Here is a 17,626-nt window from a genome sequence, read left to right as displayed (position 1 = left end):
ACAAAAGCAGTTTGAAAATGATTTGAAAGTGTATAAGGTTTTGTTGTTTGAAAACCTTAATCATCCGTTTAATCGGAGACTGGTAATAGCTTTGAAAATTGACAAAAGTCAACTTAATTAAGGTAAAGAATAAAGATCTATGCCTAATTAAGACCTAAACAAATAGGGTTTTATCATGAGCTTATTCACAAAATAAATAGGTTAAAATAAAATGACAATATATATTTAAAGTATTTAAGAAAACACTTAAAAACATACTATTTTAAACCTAATTAAAATACATGAAATAAATAATATTTTTTTGATTTTTTTGATTATTCACAAAATAGATATATTAAATGACAAGTGTGTGAAAAATGAAGTGAAAATAAATTAATTTGATAGGTTAAATAATTGGTTGAAGTTGTGAAGAAATCAAATGGAAAAAAGTGGTAAAAAATAGGGTTTTGTCACCAACCAGGTTTGAACCCACGCCCTTTATGTTACCAGCCCAAAACAACACCACTGAGCCAACGCGCGCTTAGTGACAAAAGAATGATTCCATTGCAAATCATACATTACTCAAGTGCATAGAAGCAATAAAAGAGAAATAAAATCAAAAGGTCTGGGGCGAGGGGGATTCGAACCCCAGACCTTGGGCACGCGCAACACACAAACACTCTTTACCACTGGGCTATCACGTTTTAGTCGTTTATAAGACAACTATCACTCAAAATAAAATAAACTCTTTCCTGAATTTGAATTTTTGCGCGCCACCACCATTGTCATCTTCAACTTCTAGCTTTAAATTTTTGAAAATCTGAACTCTCTCAACTCTCAACTATTTGCAACGATGTAAAGACCAAACTTGCTCTAAATTCACTCACGATTCTAAATATGTAACTAACATAGATTTATATTAACTACATCTAACTAATTTACCAGAAATCGTGAAGAACCCTAAAATTTAAAAATTAAATTAAATGGCTATACTGAAAGATAAATGAATGATGATAGAGGGTTTTCAATCCTCTGATGATGCTGAACAAGATAGAATCGAGCTATATCATAAAGAGTGCTTAAATTAAAGAGGTGGAGTTCAAAAACTTACCTCTGAAAATGGAGGTCGTGAGGATGATAGAGAGCAACTGGGCTTGTATGAATGATCCCAAAAGCTTCCTTGGGACTCAGTGATGCTAACTGAATGTTTGTTGTAACCTCAATCCTTCTGAATTGTTCTATGGACCTCCCTCGATTTGAGCTTCAAGTGAACATGGAGAGTGATGATTCTTGAGTTACAGATGAGCTGCAGCCATCTGAACAGCTTCACTACCTCCTATGGAACGTGCCTGGATGCTTGGCTCGATTGGAAACCTTCTGAATTGCACTAAGGACCTCCAACTGCAACAGCTTCAAAGTGAGAGCAACAATGGTGTTCCTCCACTTACAGAAATGATCCAGGTGCTTGGATCACCTCAAATGACCTCCCTTGAGATGTTAGAATGCTTACTTTCCAAAGATAAGCTCTGGTTTGAAGAAAACGATTCTTCTTGCCAAAGAACTTTGAAAAACAATAAGCATGAGAAGAGAAAGAGAAAGCAAGGAATATGGTTGCTTTGGTGTGTTTTTCTACTGAAGTATGCCCTCCTATTTATAGGCAAATGAATGCAGATCAATTGGCTGTGGTGAGCTTGCTTAATGAAAGAAGTTTGGTTTCTTAGCCAAGAAGAAATTTTGAAAAGATCCTAAATGCAATGATGCATTTTCGGGCTAGCTTCCCCTATCCATTGATTCTATCTGATCTTGGGGAACATTTCAGATGCAAAGTGAGCTCTAATTGGTTGGTGAGAAGATTCCTTGGGTGATTCATCAATTTGCCATAAATTCACAAATGTAATCATTACATAATCACATGTTCTTGTTTTAGGAATCTTCTTCAATTATCATGGCATGGTGAAAATGAATGCATGGTATGTTTTCAGATGTGTTATGGGTCGTGTAGCATCCATATTTGAGGTCATGTGCACAAAATTTCAAAGTTCCAAAATGATGCATGACCTATAATTTCACTTCATGAGGCCAACTTTGAACAAGCATAACTCTTAGCTCAAAATGAATTTGGAGAAGGTTGAACACAATTTGGAAAGCCCTAAACATCTACTTCAAATCATTAGTTTGGAGTCTCTTCAAAATCCTTTGGCAAATTTGTGAAAAATGAGGCCAAAGTTGGAAGAAAACTAGGTTAAAACACTTAGAAAAATTTCTAAGTGTTTATGACCTAAAACTCCAAAATTTCCAAAACTCTTAAATGATTGATCTTTTGAAAAAAGTTCCTTTGTAAGATGTTGTTTTATTTTGCAAGATCTACAACTTTCATGTTGGAAGTTTTTTGAGTTGTGTAGGTGAAATTTTGAGTTCCCACAATGCCCTCAAAAACCCTAATTCCCGACTTTTTGCTCCTTGAAGATTCTTTTTGAATTTCTTTGGTCAAATGACTTTAATATCCATATATTGATGATATTGATCCTTGAAAGTCATGGTTTGACCAAAAATCTTAAAAGTCAAAGGTGAACCCATACAGTTGACTTTTTCCAGATAAGGTGAAATTTTGGACTTTTGTGTAGAATCAAGATCTTCTCCTCAAATGAATGATGTAAATGGATTATATTGAGGTAGTAGAGGTTCTTGAATCATGTCTTGAGTTTTGGATCCATGCCCTGATTAAAAGTCAACTATCCTGGTGAATTAGGTCAAAAACCCTAATTGTCGACCATATGAAAATAATGACTGTAGACCTTGAATTGAGGTGTGATGTCCAGTGGATCTTGTCATATGAGTTATTTAAAAATGATTGATGTCTTTGAATGATCCCCTGGGGCTTTTTAGGGTTTCCCAAAGGTGATCCCTGATTTTAGTCCTTGATAGGCTAAAAAACCCTAGTCTGGTGACCTGAGTAAACCTGTACTCAGATGACTGGGTGTCTAATCAATCATAGGTGAAATAATGAAGCTCTTGAGTCTTATGATTGTATTAGAGACTAATCCTTCTATTGATTGATCCTTTGCCTGAGTTTTCTTGTTTTTGAGCATCCTCGATTAAATGCCAGATGAAGAAGTGACTGCTCTGGGTACTTGCTTTGACCTGATGAAAATCCTAAAGATATGTCATCTCAGGGGGGTCAAAAATTAGGGTATGACATGTACTCCGTACAAGATCTCTATAATGGAGTTGCTGACGAGCTCTCCTGCTCATAGGGATTCCCTGATGAAAATACTTGATCAAGCCTTTGTGGATCATGATGTGACACTGGATCAGTTTAATGGGGTTGTGAGTAATATCACTGCGTGTAACAACTTGAGCTTCAGTGATGAAGATTTGCCTGAGGAAGGAAGAAATCATAATTTGGCTTTGCACATTTCTGTCAGTTGCAAAGAGGACTCAATGTCTAATGTGCTAATCGATATTGGCTCATCACTGAATGTCATGCCAAAATCTACTCTTGCTAAGCTGTCTTATGGTGGCACACCAATGAGATTTAGCAATGTGATTGTCAAGGCTTTTGATGGATCGAAGAAATCAGTGGTCGGAGAGGTTGATTTGCCTATTAGTGTCGGACCGTTTGTCTTCAAGATTACTTTTCAAGTGATGGACATCTTTCCTGCATACAGTTGCTTATTGGGACGCCCATGGATCCACGAAGCTGGGGCAGTTACTTCGACTCTTCACCAGAAGTTGAAATTTGTGAAAGATGGAAAGATGGTCGTTGTGAATGGAGAACAAGCTTTGCTGATTAGTCATCTCTCTTCGTTCCGTACCATAGAGGCTGATGAAGTAGTCATTGGAACTGCATTCCAAGCCCTGTCTGTTAATGATGAATTCAAAAAGGATAAAGCTTCCATTTCCTCCTTCAAAGATGCTCAGCTGGTGGTTCAAAATGGACATTCAGGAGTATGGGGACAAGTGGTGAGTCTGCAAGAGAACAAGAATAGAGCTGGTCTGGGATTTTCTGCCTCAGACAAGTCTATGATGAAGCTTGAATCTGTTTTTCGTCCTTATCAGGAGATGTTCCATAGTGCTGGGTTTCTACATCCGACTCTTCCAGAAGTGAATGCTATTATTGAAGACGAATCAGAGCCAGAAGTGCCAAACTATGTGACCCATGGAAAGATGATTAAGAACTGGATCACCATTGATGTTCCTGAGTGTACTCATGTTTCAAAGTAATTTGCTTTTATGTTTTTCAAAATCCTTTCATTCTGCCTAAGATGAAAGTGAAGTTGTTGGGACTTTTTCCTGTTTGTTTTAAACATTAAAATCATCAATAAAAGTCATTTTGTTTCTGCATATACATGCTTTTTATCTTTTTTCTTTTTCTGGAAAGTGGTAACACAAAAAACCTTAAAAATATGTTTTCATTTGCCATAATCTGCACGATTACATGTTTGCATATATCTTTCCTTTTCCTGAAATAATAATCACTGGTGCAGATTAATCAATAAAACCGTTGAAAGTAATGACCCTGCACCCTCTCCTAACTTCGAGTGTCCTGTGTATGAGGCGGAAGAAGAGAGTGATGAATGTATTCCTGATGAGATTTCCCGACTGCTTGAGCACGAGGAAGACACCATTCAGCCATATAAAGAGCCATTGGAAGTCATCAACTTGGGTTCTGAAGAGGATAAGAAGGAAGTCAAGATTGAGGCACTGCTTGGTCAAGATGTTAAGAAGAGGATGGTAGAGCTTCTTAAAGAGTATGTTGACATTTTTGCGTGGTCCTACCAAGACATGCCTGGGTTGGACACGGATATCGTGGAGCATCGTTTGCCATTGAAACCAGAATGTCCTCCTGTCAAGCAAAAGCTAAGAAGAAGTCATCCCGATATGGCGGAGAAAATTAAGAATGAGGTCTTGAAGCAGATAGACGCAGGTTTTCTTGTCACTTCTGTACATCCTCAATGGATTGCCAATATTGTGCCTGTTCCAAAGAAAGACGGAAAAGTTCGCATGTGTGTTGATTATAGAGATTTGAATAAAGCCAGTCCGAAAGATGATTTTCCTCTACCTCACATTGATATGTTGGTAGATAGCACGACAAAGTTTGAGGTTTTTTCCTTCATGGATGGTTTTTCAGGATACAACCAGATTAAGATGGCACATGAAGACATGGAAAATACAACCTTTATTACGCCATGGGGGACATTCTGCTACAAAGTGATGCCTTTTGGGTTGAAGAATGCTGGCGCGACGTATCAGAGGGCCATGACCACTCTTTTCCATGATATGATGCACAAAGAAATTGAGGTTTATGTGGACGACATGATTGCCAAGTCCCAGTCAGAGGAAGGGCACATGGAGGATCTTTTAAAGTTGTTTCAGCGTTTGAGAAAGTATCGTCTCCGCTTAAATCCAAACAAATGCACTTTTGGTGTCCGTTCCGGAAAATTATTGGGTTTCATTGTCAGTCAGAGAGGAATTGAAGTAGATCTTGATAAAGTTAAAGCAATTCAGGAAATGCCAGCACCAAAGACTGAGAAACAAGTGAGAGGTTTCCTCGGGTGTTTGAATTATATCTCTAGGTTCATTTCCAATATGACTGCTACTTGTGAGCCAATCTTCAAGTTGTTAAAGAAAAATCAGGGATGTGTGTGGAATGAAGATTGTCAGAAAGCTTTTGACAACATCAAAGAATATCTGCTTGAACCTCCCATTTTGCTCCCTCCAGCTGAGGGAAGACCTCTGATTATGTACCTCACAGTACTTGAGAATTCAATGGGATGTGTGTTGGGTCAGCATGACGAGTCTGGTCGAAAAGAGTATGCAATATACTACCTTAGCAAAAAGTTTACCGAGTGCGAAACAAGATACTCGCTGCTTGAGAAAACTTTTTGTGCTTTGGTGTGGGCTGCTCGCCGACTGAGACAGTATATGTTGAACCACACCACCCTATTGATTTCCAAAATGGATCCAATTAAGTACATATTTGAAAAACCTGCATTGACCGGAAGGATTGCTCGCTGGCAAATGCTGCTATCTGAATATGATATTAAATACCGAGCTCAAAAAGCTGGGAAAGGAAGTGTGTTGGCAGAGTAACTTGCTCACCAACCAATTGATGACCGTCAATCTATCAGAATGGACTTCCCGAATGAAGATATAATGTATTTGAGAGCTCAAGATTGGGATGAGCCGTTGCCAGAGGAAGGACCAGATCCTGGATCCAAATGGGGTTTAATTTTTGATGGACCTTCTAATGTTCATGGCCATGGTATTGGTGTCGTTATTATAACTCCGCAAGGATCGCATGTTCCTTTCACTACAAGGATATGTTTTGATTGTACAAATAATATTGCTGAGTATGAAGCTTGCATCATGGGGCTTGAAGAAGCCATTAATCTGAGAATTAAGATTCTTGATGTTTATGGAGATTCTGCGCTTGTGATTAATCAAATTAAAGGAGAATGGGAAACTCGTCATCTTGGTTTAATCCCTTACGAAGATTACGCCAGAAGGCTGTTGACGTTCTTTAACAAAGTTGAATTCCGCCACATCCCTCGAGATGAGAATCAGATGGCTGATGCTTTAGCCACATTGTCTTCCATGTATAAAGTGAATTTCCATAATGAGGAGCCTCGGATTACAATCAGGCGTCTTGATAGACCTGCTCATGTATTTGCAGTTGAGGAATCAGCAGATGAGAAGCCTTGGTACTTCGATATTAAGCATTTTCTTCAGACCCAAGAGTACCCACTTAGGGCATCGAATAAGGATAAGAAAACTTTGAGGAGATTGGCTGGCAATTTCTTCATCAATGCTGATGTTTTGTATAAGAGAAATTATGACATGGTTTTGCTCAGATGCGTGGATAGACACGAAGCAGACATGTTGATGCATGAAATTCATGAAGGTTCTTTTGGTACTCATGCCAATGGACATTCGATGGCTAAAAAGATGCTTAGAGCAGGTTACTATTGGCTGACAATGGAATCTGATTGCTACAAGTTTGTAAAGAAGTGTCACAAGTGTCAAGTGTATGCTGACAAGATTCATGTGCCTTCGACACTTCTCAATGTTATTTCTTCTCCATGGCCTTTCTCTATGTGGGGTATTGATATGATTGGCATGATTGAACCCAAGACTTCGAATGGACATCGGTTCATCCTGGTAGCAATCGATTATTTTACCAAGTGGGTAGAATCTGCTTCATATACTAATGTGACAAAGCAAGTTGTGGTCAGATTTATCAAGAACAACATCATCTGCAGATATGATGTACCGAGCAAGATCATCACTGATAATGGCTCAAGTCTGAATAACAGTATGATGAGAGAACTGTGTGAAAGCTTCAAGATTGAACATCACAACTCTTCGCCTTATAGGCCAAAGATGAATGGAGCTATTGAAGCAGCAAATAAGAATATTAAGAAAATTGTGCAAAAGATGGTTGTTACGTACAAGGACTGGCATGATATGCTCCCGTTTGCTTTGCATGGGTACCGTACATCTGTTCGTACTTCAACCGGGGCAACTCCCTTTTCTTTGGTTTATGGTATGGAAGCGGTGCTCCCCGTTGAGGTTGAGATTCCATCATTGAGAGTTTTAATGGAAACCAAGTTATCTGAGGCTGAGTGGTGTCAGAGCAGGTTTGATCAATTGAATTTGATAGAAGAAAAGAGAATGACGGCTTTATGCCATGGTCAGTTGTACCAAAAAAGAATGAAGAAAGCTTTTGATAAGAAGGTTCGACCTCGTGTATTCAGAGAAGGCGACCTCGTGCTCAAAAGGATCTTGTCTTTCACCTCCGATTCAAGGGGCAAGTGGACTCCTAATTTCGAAGGGCCATATGTTGTTAAGAAAGCCTTCTCTGGCGGTGCATTAATTCTTGCAACTATGGATGGAGAAGAGCTCCCACGTCCCGTGAATGCTGATGTAGTCAAGAAATACTTCGCCTAAAAATAGTAAAAGAATAGCTCGCTAAGTTGAAAACCCGAAAGGGCGGCTTAGGCAAAAAAGAGCGTCTCGGTGGATTGAAAACCCGAAAGGGCGGTCCAGGCAAAAATTAGAGACATAAACAGAATAAAATACCCGGTGGACTGAAAACCTGAAAGGGCGGTCCAGGCAAAAGTTAGGGATTTATGGCAAGTAACTACATCAGACAAGACTTGATCATCAGCAGTCATCTGTTTATCATGAGAAGTTCAACACATTTCAACGGAAGCCTTTACTCAGGAATTCCAAGTTAAGAGAGAGGATGGGGTCATTACATTTCAATGTACCTTCTCCATAAAATTACCACTTTCCAAACTTTGTAATCATCCGTGGGGTCTTGCCTTTTGCAAGTTACCACTCTATTAAAAAAGTTTGAGCCTTTGCCCGTTATTTGCAATCTTATTTCTTTCATATCTCTCAAAATGTCATTTATTGTTGATAGTACTTTTTAAAACAAAGAGAAAATTAATTTCAACAAAATCTTTTTTGAAAAATATAAAAGAAGTTTTGTTTTGATTCATGAGTGCATTACAAGGAATGGATATGTTGATGTATTCATATGCAAAAGAGGAAGAATGCATTCCACTCAATGTACCTTTGGCCTGGTTCGAATATGATGTAGAACTCAGCTATTTTGTTCTCTCAGCTCCAATGTTCCCCTAGTGTGGGTAGCATTTATTCTGAGGCCATCAAAAGTTTATAGCAATTTCTGCTCATGTTGGTGGATGATACCTCTAGTGTTCAGCTTGAGACATTGCTTGATTATGTTATTTTTGTACTCTATCTCTTGAGTTACTCCTTATGCTAAGTTTTGGCAGCATATGCATCATTAACATGCATCAAAAACAATCATGCATTTATATTTTCTATCATGAAGTTTACTGTCAATCAGATTTCTCTTTCATTTAGAGTGTCTTAAGCAGAAAATACTCGATATCCTTGAAATCCCCACTGAATTTGTTTCTAGGTGGATAATATGTTTCAGTTGTGCTGTTCAAAATGCCTACGAACAGGAATCCAGTGAGTTTCTCCCTCACTTGGTCCAGTCTTTTTTGGCAGCTTCTTTCCATTTGGTCATGGATTGAATTTTGGTCGCTGGATGATGAATGATGAGATTATGCATTTGTGTTTGCATCCTCAATCTTTGAAAAGAAAAGCAAAGTATTATTGATTGCTCCTCACCTTCAGTGGAACGTTAGTGTATATTGATTATATCTTCATCGTTAGTGGTACGTCGATGTATTTCTCTTTAATACCTTCAGTGGAACGTTAGTGTATATTGATTATATCTTCATCGTTAGTGGTACGTCGATGTATTTCTCTTTAATACCTTCAGTGGAACGTTGGTATATGTTATCGTCAATGGTACGGCGATATATCTCTTTTCTACCTCCAGTGGAACGTTGGTAGTTCACCTTCAGTGGAACGTTGGTGTATCTTGTTCATCGTCAGTGGTACGTCGATGTATTTCTCTTTAATACCTTCAGTGGAACATTGGTATATGTTATCGTCAATGGTACGGCGATATATCTCTTTTCTACCTCCAGTGGAACGTTGGTAGTTCACCTTCAGTGGAACGTTGGTGTATCTTGTTCATCGTCAGTGGTACGTCGATGTATTTCTCTTTAATACCTTCAGTGGAACGTTGGTATATGTTATCGTCAATGGTACGACGATATATCTCTTTTCTACCTCCAGTGGAACGTTGGTAGTTCACCTTCAGTGGAGCGTTGGTGTATCTTGTTCATCGTCAGTGGTACGGCGATATATCTCTTTTCTACCTCCAGTGGAACGTTGGTAGTTCACCTTCAGTGGAACGTTGGTGTATCTTGTTCATCGTCAGTGGTACGTCGATGTATGTCTCTTCATACCTTCAGTGGAACGTTGGTATCTGTTATCGTCAGTGGTACGACGGTACATCTCTTTATTACCTTCAGTGGAACGTTGGTGTATATTGTTATATGTTCATCGTTAGTGGTACGTCGATGCATTCATATCATCAGTGGAACGATGGTGTGTTCTCTGTTAATGAAAGATGGGTATTCTGATTCTCCAGTGAAAGGTAATATATCTTCTCATCCCCAGTGAAAGAGGATGCATATTTTCTCATCCCCAGTGAAAGAGGATGCCCCCCTTTTTTTTTTCTCATCCCCAGTGAAAGAGGATGCTATAACCTCTCTGGCGCGAAATGCTTTCCCCAGTGAAGTTTCTTTTCCTAGCAAAGTTTCGTCTCTCCAATAGAGTCTTGTCTTCCCCAGTGGAGTTCTTCCCGCAAGACGTTTTGTTTTCCCTAGTGGAGTTCTTCCCGCAAGACATTTTGTTTTCCCCAGTGGAGTTCCTTTGCCTCCCCAGTGTTGTTGTGTTTCATCGTCATCATATGCATTCATTAAACATCGCATTATGTTTTAGGTTCAAAAATTGTGTGTTTTATAAATTTAAGTCTCTTCAATTTCGTCAAAACGAAGATTTCCAATCATCGTATCTCCGAACCGAAGAAACTTAAATAGGGGCATCTGTCATACCCCAATTTTTGACCCTAAAATCATACATCAATTGCATATTAATCATTAATCAAGAGCACCATTGTGAAGCTCTATCTTTGATACTGTGATTGTCTCTGAGGGGAATCATCAAGCACTTTTAGCTTTTTTTTTATTTGTTCATACTAACCAAAATCAAAAAATATGTGTTTTGTCTCTTTTGTTTATATTTTACAGGTAAAAGATCGGGCAAAAATCAAAACAGTGCAAGAAAACTTTTTTTTGGAAAATTGAAGGTGGAAATCGATTTACCCCTATGGGAAATCGATTTCCTGTGCGCAAAATTCAAAAAATTATAAGGAGGGAAGCTTGACATCATTTTGGCACCTTTTTATTTGATCATTTTACCAATTTTCCACCTCACCAACATTAATCCCTTCATTAAACCCACTTAAACCTCATTTTACCATTTTTACCATTTAAATACCATTTAAGTACCAATTAAACACAAGTTAATTAACCAAGAGCAAATGACCAAATTGCCACTACTCTTGCTCTCATCCTATAAATAGAGGTCTCTACTCTCTCATTTCTCAAGCTTGGAGAGCCAAAAAATTGCTTGCAAATTCATTTCTCACCCTTTCCAAAACCCTCACCCAAAGTTCATTCTCATAGAATTAGTGAGAATCACATTGAATCTTACTAATTTTGAACTAAACCTCCTACATTTCTCTCTTTGCTTTGTTTGTTCATCTCCAATTTTGAAGGATCTACACACTTTGTGCTTGTTCTTGAAGTTACTCCAACAATTTGTTTCAAGAATTGGTAAATTCCTAAATTCTAAGATGTAGATCTTTGTTGCTTGTGTTCAATGCATCTTTGATGCTATATTGGTCCTATTTGATGGTGATTTGGTGGAAAATTCGTGCTCCAATGGATATGTGATCATAAGGTGTTTGTATGTTTGCCTAAATCAAGTTTCAAAGTTCATAATGCTATTTTTTTGAAAACTGTGCGCAGGAAATCGATTTCCTACAGAGGGAAATCGATTTCCACTCTGTTTTTTGCGCCAGATCTGAATTTTGCATGCAGGAAATCGATTTCCTACAGAGGTAAATCGATTTCCAGTGAGGCAGAATGCTTGTTTTTGCTATTTTTGACTTGTTTTTGGTTCTAACTCTTCTTCTACTCCATTCTTTTGATATTTTCTTTGAATCACAAATTAGAGGCCTAATTTCTCTCTAATTTCAATGGACTTAGGGCGTCGATAGGATGAGAATCCAAATCCGCAAAATTAAGTGATTGAAATTACGGATGAAATGAGCTTTTAATGTGGTTCCATCTTTTGTTTCTCTTTATTTTGATCGATGAAAGTCTTAACACCATGAGAATTCTTATGGATTCTTGGTAAAGACTAGATCACTCACCATTTTTCTTTTCGTGCGGTATTGCTTTCAGAGAGTGATCTACATATCGCTTCTCTAGCATGCATTAGCACATAAAGTTTTGACCTGCCTCGTTGTAGGGTGATTTCTACATAAATCACTTAGCGATCTGCTTAACATAGTGCAATATTTCGTGTCCCGAATCAAAAAGATCAAATATGGAAGAGAATTGTATGCGGTTGATTTAAGACTTATGGAGGTTTATCGTGTAGTCGCTATGATTTTATCAAGCTTCTGATAAATGTCCATTGAATTTAAATCCGAGAATATCCTTCACTCACCATCGATCTTTATTACTAACTTTGATAACATACTTGACAAGTTTCAAGATGGTTATCTTTAACATCTCACAACTAACTTTAATTTCCGCACTTTATTATATTGCTCTTTATATTTCTCGCTTTATCGCTTTATTTTATCATTTGATCATATTTACATTCCGCTATTTTCTCTTTGTCCATTTGGACGTTTATATTCCGCTATTTTCTCTTTGTCCATTTGGACACTATGTTTATGTTTCCGCTATTTTCTTTTTGTCCACTTGGACCATACTTTGCTTTTATGCTAAAACACTAATAAACAACAAAAATCTAAAAAAACGCTTAAGGCTCTCTTTCGGACTATTGGTTACTATCCCGAGCATTATGGAGATTTGGACTTATGGACTTAGTACCTCTGGACCCTTATTCCGTTATTACTCTGCTGTTATTCTGTCTGTCTGGCATTGGATTGTTGTCTGTTTGTACATGAAGGTATTTCCTTGAAAGTCCTTGATGGCTAATTCCAAGGCATTGATATAAGGACTTTACCCGAAAACAGCCGCTACTCTGCCCGATTTCCGTCAGAATTTTAATGTGCTTAATGCAAAGTGGTGCTAAAGATAATAAGTTCATCTGGATCCCCAAGTGATAATGTGTTGGTTTAGTGTCGATATTCCAAAGGATGGGAAATCTACCTTGACTCACAATGTCAAGTGTTGGCTTCTTATTTCGGTTAGACCGTTCTTTTCCTTAGCTTTTATTTTACGCATTAGGATAGCCTCTTCATCTCCTCCCCTTCTTTAATTTTCAAAATCTTCTCTCTTTTTACAAAACCTTCTTATGTTTGCAACCTTTTCAAAACCTTTTCTTTAAAAATATCTTTCGCCCTTAGTGGCCTTTTCTTCAAAAGTTTAGACACGACTAATTGTTGAAACGAGTGGCGATACCCCACGATTTTGAAATTGATTGATATAATGAGATCTTCTCCGCGTGAGAGAGCCAGTGGCATACTCGTCGATTTTATCCGAGTTGGAGCCCTTCTTTCATTTGCGATGCAAAGAACTCGTTTGTTCTCATGCTCAAGATCAATGGCTGAGTATTCCTCTCCGACGACGATAAAGTGTTTATTCGGTTTTTAAACGTTTTCCCTTTTAAAGCGGAACTACATTAGCTCTGACTTCTCCATTGCACTGAGGAGGTATGTAGGCACAAGGCTTAATGCCTTGCCGAGCTTATTTTAAAAATAAAAAAAACCCTTTTTAGCACACACGACACATATTTTCAAAAAGGTTCCTGTGGAATACCACAGATATGAAGGGTGCTTAAAACCTTCTCCTTGTATAATCAACACCCGAACCTGAGTTCTCTTTTTGTTTTAAAAACAAACTTTGGGTTTTAAGTTCTTTTCCCTTTTCTTTTGGAAACAATAAAGCGCGGTAGCGATTTCAAACGAAATATTGAGTCGAGTCAATCCTATGGCTTCGATCTCAGATTTTCCCCGCTACAATGATCACACTCTTTCTTGCTACCTCTAATCCTTCCAACCACCCTAGAAAGTTATGGCTATGCATTAGAACATGGTGCATTCATGAAACATACTCTTGAGATCTAACCAAACCAGCCTCACAAGCCCTTTGTTTCTGATCAAACCCTTCATTCTCAACTCACTCAAGACCTCTATGAATAGAGAAGGCATTGCATTGCTTCTAGACACACAAAAACATTGAGAGAAAAATTGTAAAAAACTCCTTGTTGCAAAATTCTATTTCTTTGAAACTTCTAATTCTTTCGATTTTTCTCCAAACTTTCCATCGAAAAATCATCCAAACACATCCTAGAACCTACTGTATGCAATAATCCATTGTTGAACCCTTCAAATGGTTCCATTCAACCCCCACGTTTTTATATATGTAAGTTGACTTGGGCAGGGAGTTTCAGAGTGTTTCAAAGAAAAGTGAAGATACCATTGCACTCTTAGAACATCAAGGAATCTAACCATATCATTTTCTTCCTCTGAAAGTGCTTGAAAAGAGGCAACAAACCTGTTCTGTTAGGTAAGTTTTGAAGCACTTAGTTCTCATACAATTAAGCATCATTTTGATCCATTCTTGATACCATTGAGTTAACTTTGATGTCTTGATTGAAAGCCCTATGGTTTTGAACTTTGGTTCTGCACACACATAATTTAATTTAACTTTGAATTTTTAGGTTTTCTTTGGTTATTGCTTAAATTTTTAAGTTACACTTAGAGTTAATTAAAACTAAGGCCATATTCAGGATCCTTGCAAAATTTCGAGTAAGATGGTACACTCACATGTCATTTTTTATGCGAAAATTTATTTTGGCCATTTTTGAAAACAGTTACAATAACGATTGATTGAAGAAGATGAAGTCGAAAATATTGCATGCGTTTTTAATATAGTGTGTTTTGAATTGATTATGTTAATGAGTGAGCCTCGTGTGGCGTTGTGGAAGTGTGTTTCTGGTAAACAAGGGATCCTGGGTTCAAGCCCCAACGACACCTTTTTATTTGTTTTATTCAGAAGCATTTTCACATTCATAAGCATTTTTCACATTCATAAGCCTTTTCACATTCAGAAGCATGTTTCACATATAACTATGTGAAGTGAGTTATTTATCACCACGCATGCAGTGGTGTGGTGGTAAATCTTCTGAGTTGTAAGCTCAAGGTTAGGGGTTCAAACCCCATGGACCATATTCCCTCTTTCTTGCGTAGAACAATTGCTCAAACAAGGAATTGGTAGAGTCGAGTAAAGGTTAATGCATAACAGAACCTTAGAGCATGATCATTGTGTCTCGCAAGATCGTTGGATCAAGATCATTGAAGATCTTGAATGTGTGCAGTTTGAGTAATTTTATTCAACATAAGAGAAAGTCAATTTAGATTTGTGTTGGTCAAAGTATTGGGTTTATAGTGTTCGAATTGTTGATAATTTATTGTACCAAAAATACTTGTATCTTAACTTTATAAATAGTGGAAGACCTTACAATTTTCAGTGATGAAACCATTAAATAGCAGATTAAGCTTTAGCGATGACAAATGAGTTAAATCACTATACATCTGGCGTACATTTTTTTTTTCCATATCTCATTTAATTTTATGCATTAAATCATGTATGTTAATTTGCTTATCTTTAGAATATCATAACATCAAGATTTTGATCTTGTTTATAGTGTTTATCATATAAGTTTAGGCCTATGATGTGTCTAGTTCAATGAATATTCTATTCCTTGATTATAAGTGTACAAACTTTAATTTTGGATTAATCAATTTTTTATATATCTCAATTTTGAATTATGCACAAAATTGTATTATGATCAATGTTGAATTGCTTGTCAAAACAATTTTTTTACCTCGGTTATGTTGAACTTTGATTGAATCAGGCATATTAGATTGAAACATTTAAAACACACAATTTTCAAACCATCTGTTATATTTGTTTTTGCCGGCCACCTACATTTTTCGACTATTGAACTAAGAAAAAGTTTTTGAAAATTGTTTAAGATGATTGATTTAAGAGAATTGGTCTATTCAATCTCTTTTTTATATAAGAAAAAGTTTTTGAAAATAGTTTAAGAAGATTGATTCAAGGGAATTCATCTATTCAACCTTTTTTTAGACCGATTAATCATGGTATTCTTTTTTTTTATAGGAAACACCATTTCATTAAAAGAAAAGTCGAGAGGCATTACAAACATCAAGATCCTTATGACATAGGACACATCTCATCCATCGTCTAGAAGCATAAAAGACATTACACATAAATTGATTACAAACTAAAAGACCACAACCAAACCACAAACAACAGCATATCAACCATCTGTAACGCCCGTAAATGTGTTTTTTCTGTTTAATTGTGATGTTTGATGTATTTTCCTAAATTTTACCGTTTTGAGTCATGTCAGTCGGTAATAGTTCGGTATAGTAGATTATTATTTAATCGATGATTTTTACGTTTCCGGTAGTAAACATATTTATGATGCATTGTTTTGTGTTTTGGGGTTTTTCGGAGCAATTAAGTTTAGACCGTAAAATAGATATTTTATTTAGATATTTTATGGATGCATAGGAAGTAGGGGGAGGTAGAAAGAAAAGAGATAAGAGAGTATAGAAAGATAGAAAACCAGAAAAAGAAAAGAAGAAAGAAATAGAGAGAAAAGAGATAGAAGAGAAAGAGGAGAAAAACAAGAGAAGAAGAAGAAGAAGAGATTTTGTGAGAAGATCAAACCAAGCTAGAATCTAACCAAGGTAAGGAGGTGAATCTAGTTTATCTTGATTGTATGATTCTTATAGTTTTGTTTTGTTTTGTTTTGTTCTTGTTCTTGCTCTTTTCTAAGCTTGACCAACAATGGTGGATTGGGTGTTTTGTGAGTTTTGAAGTTATAAACATGATTTTGTGGTGTGTATGTGTGGTATGATGATAGATATCCTCATTGATCATGTTTGTTTTTCATTTCTCCATGTTTTCTTGCTCATGAAGGAATTATTAGGTTATTGACATTTAGTGAGTGAACCATGGATCATTGATTGTTAGAATGAATATATGGCATGTATGGATTGTGTAGGATGTGTAGAGAAGCTTATTTGAGGTTTTGAGGTGATTCGGTTGGGTTTTGCAGGTCTGTTGCAGAACTGATTTTTCTAGGTTTACGCAGGTCCGCTAAGCGGCCTGGGTCCGCTAAGCGGAGGTCCTTTTGCAGAAAAATCTCTGTGAAGGTCCGCTGAGCGGAGTTTCTGCATTTTTGTCTAATAATTTTCTGTCTGGGTCCGCTGAGCGGAGCTCAAGCGGACTATGTAAAATATAGTTTTTCCAGGCTTTGTTTTGTTGTATCTTTTGAACTGTAGGTCGTTTCTACGCGCCGTTTGAAGTGTTATGGAAATCCTTGAGTATGCTTTATGATAAAGAAGAGTGTGTTGGTGGTTGTATGAGTTTTCATAAACATATCTTGTGAAATAATATTTACTAATCAGGTGTGTTTTGACGGTAAACGTATGCTGTGTGATTATGAACGCCTGAGTGGCAATTTTGGTGATGTATCCGTGTGGATTACTATAACCGGTGTGATGTGGATATGTGACCGGGTTATATTATTGTTGTTGTTGTTATGTAATCGAGTCGTTTGTATGCACAACATAACATTTCAATACGTTAATGGCGGAATGCTATTAACAGATGGCCTGCGGGCATTGATTACCAGTAGGAGCTTAATGCTCGGTAACGGTACATTAGCCTGAGTGGCAAGAGGTCATCAGTGGGAGCTAAATGATCGATGACAATAGCCTGGGGGCTTCCTGAGTGGAATAAAGTCCCAGTATAATGCTCGGCAAGGTGTGTTTGTCATAATGACAAGGAGGAGTTTACTCCGGATTTGGTACCACACGCATATGCATAGTCGAGTCTCATTCATCATTGTCTGTCTTTATAATTTATGTTATCATTCATGTATCGCATTA

Source organism: Vicia villosa, unplaced genomic scaffold (assembly GCF_029867415.1).
Source record: "Vicia villosa cultivar HV-30 ecotype Madison, WI unplaced genomic scaffold, Vvil1.0 ctg.001881F_1_1, whole genome shotgun sequence".
Taxonomy (NCBI): domain Eukaryota; kingdom Viridiplantae; phylum Streptophyta; class Magnoliopsida; order Fabales; family Fabaceae; genus Vicia; species Vicia villosa.
Note: the sequence above shows the minus strand (reverse complement) of the source record.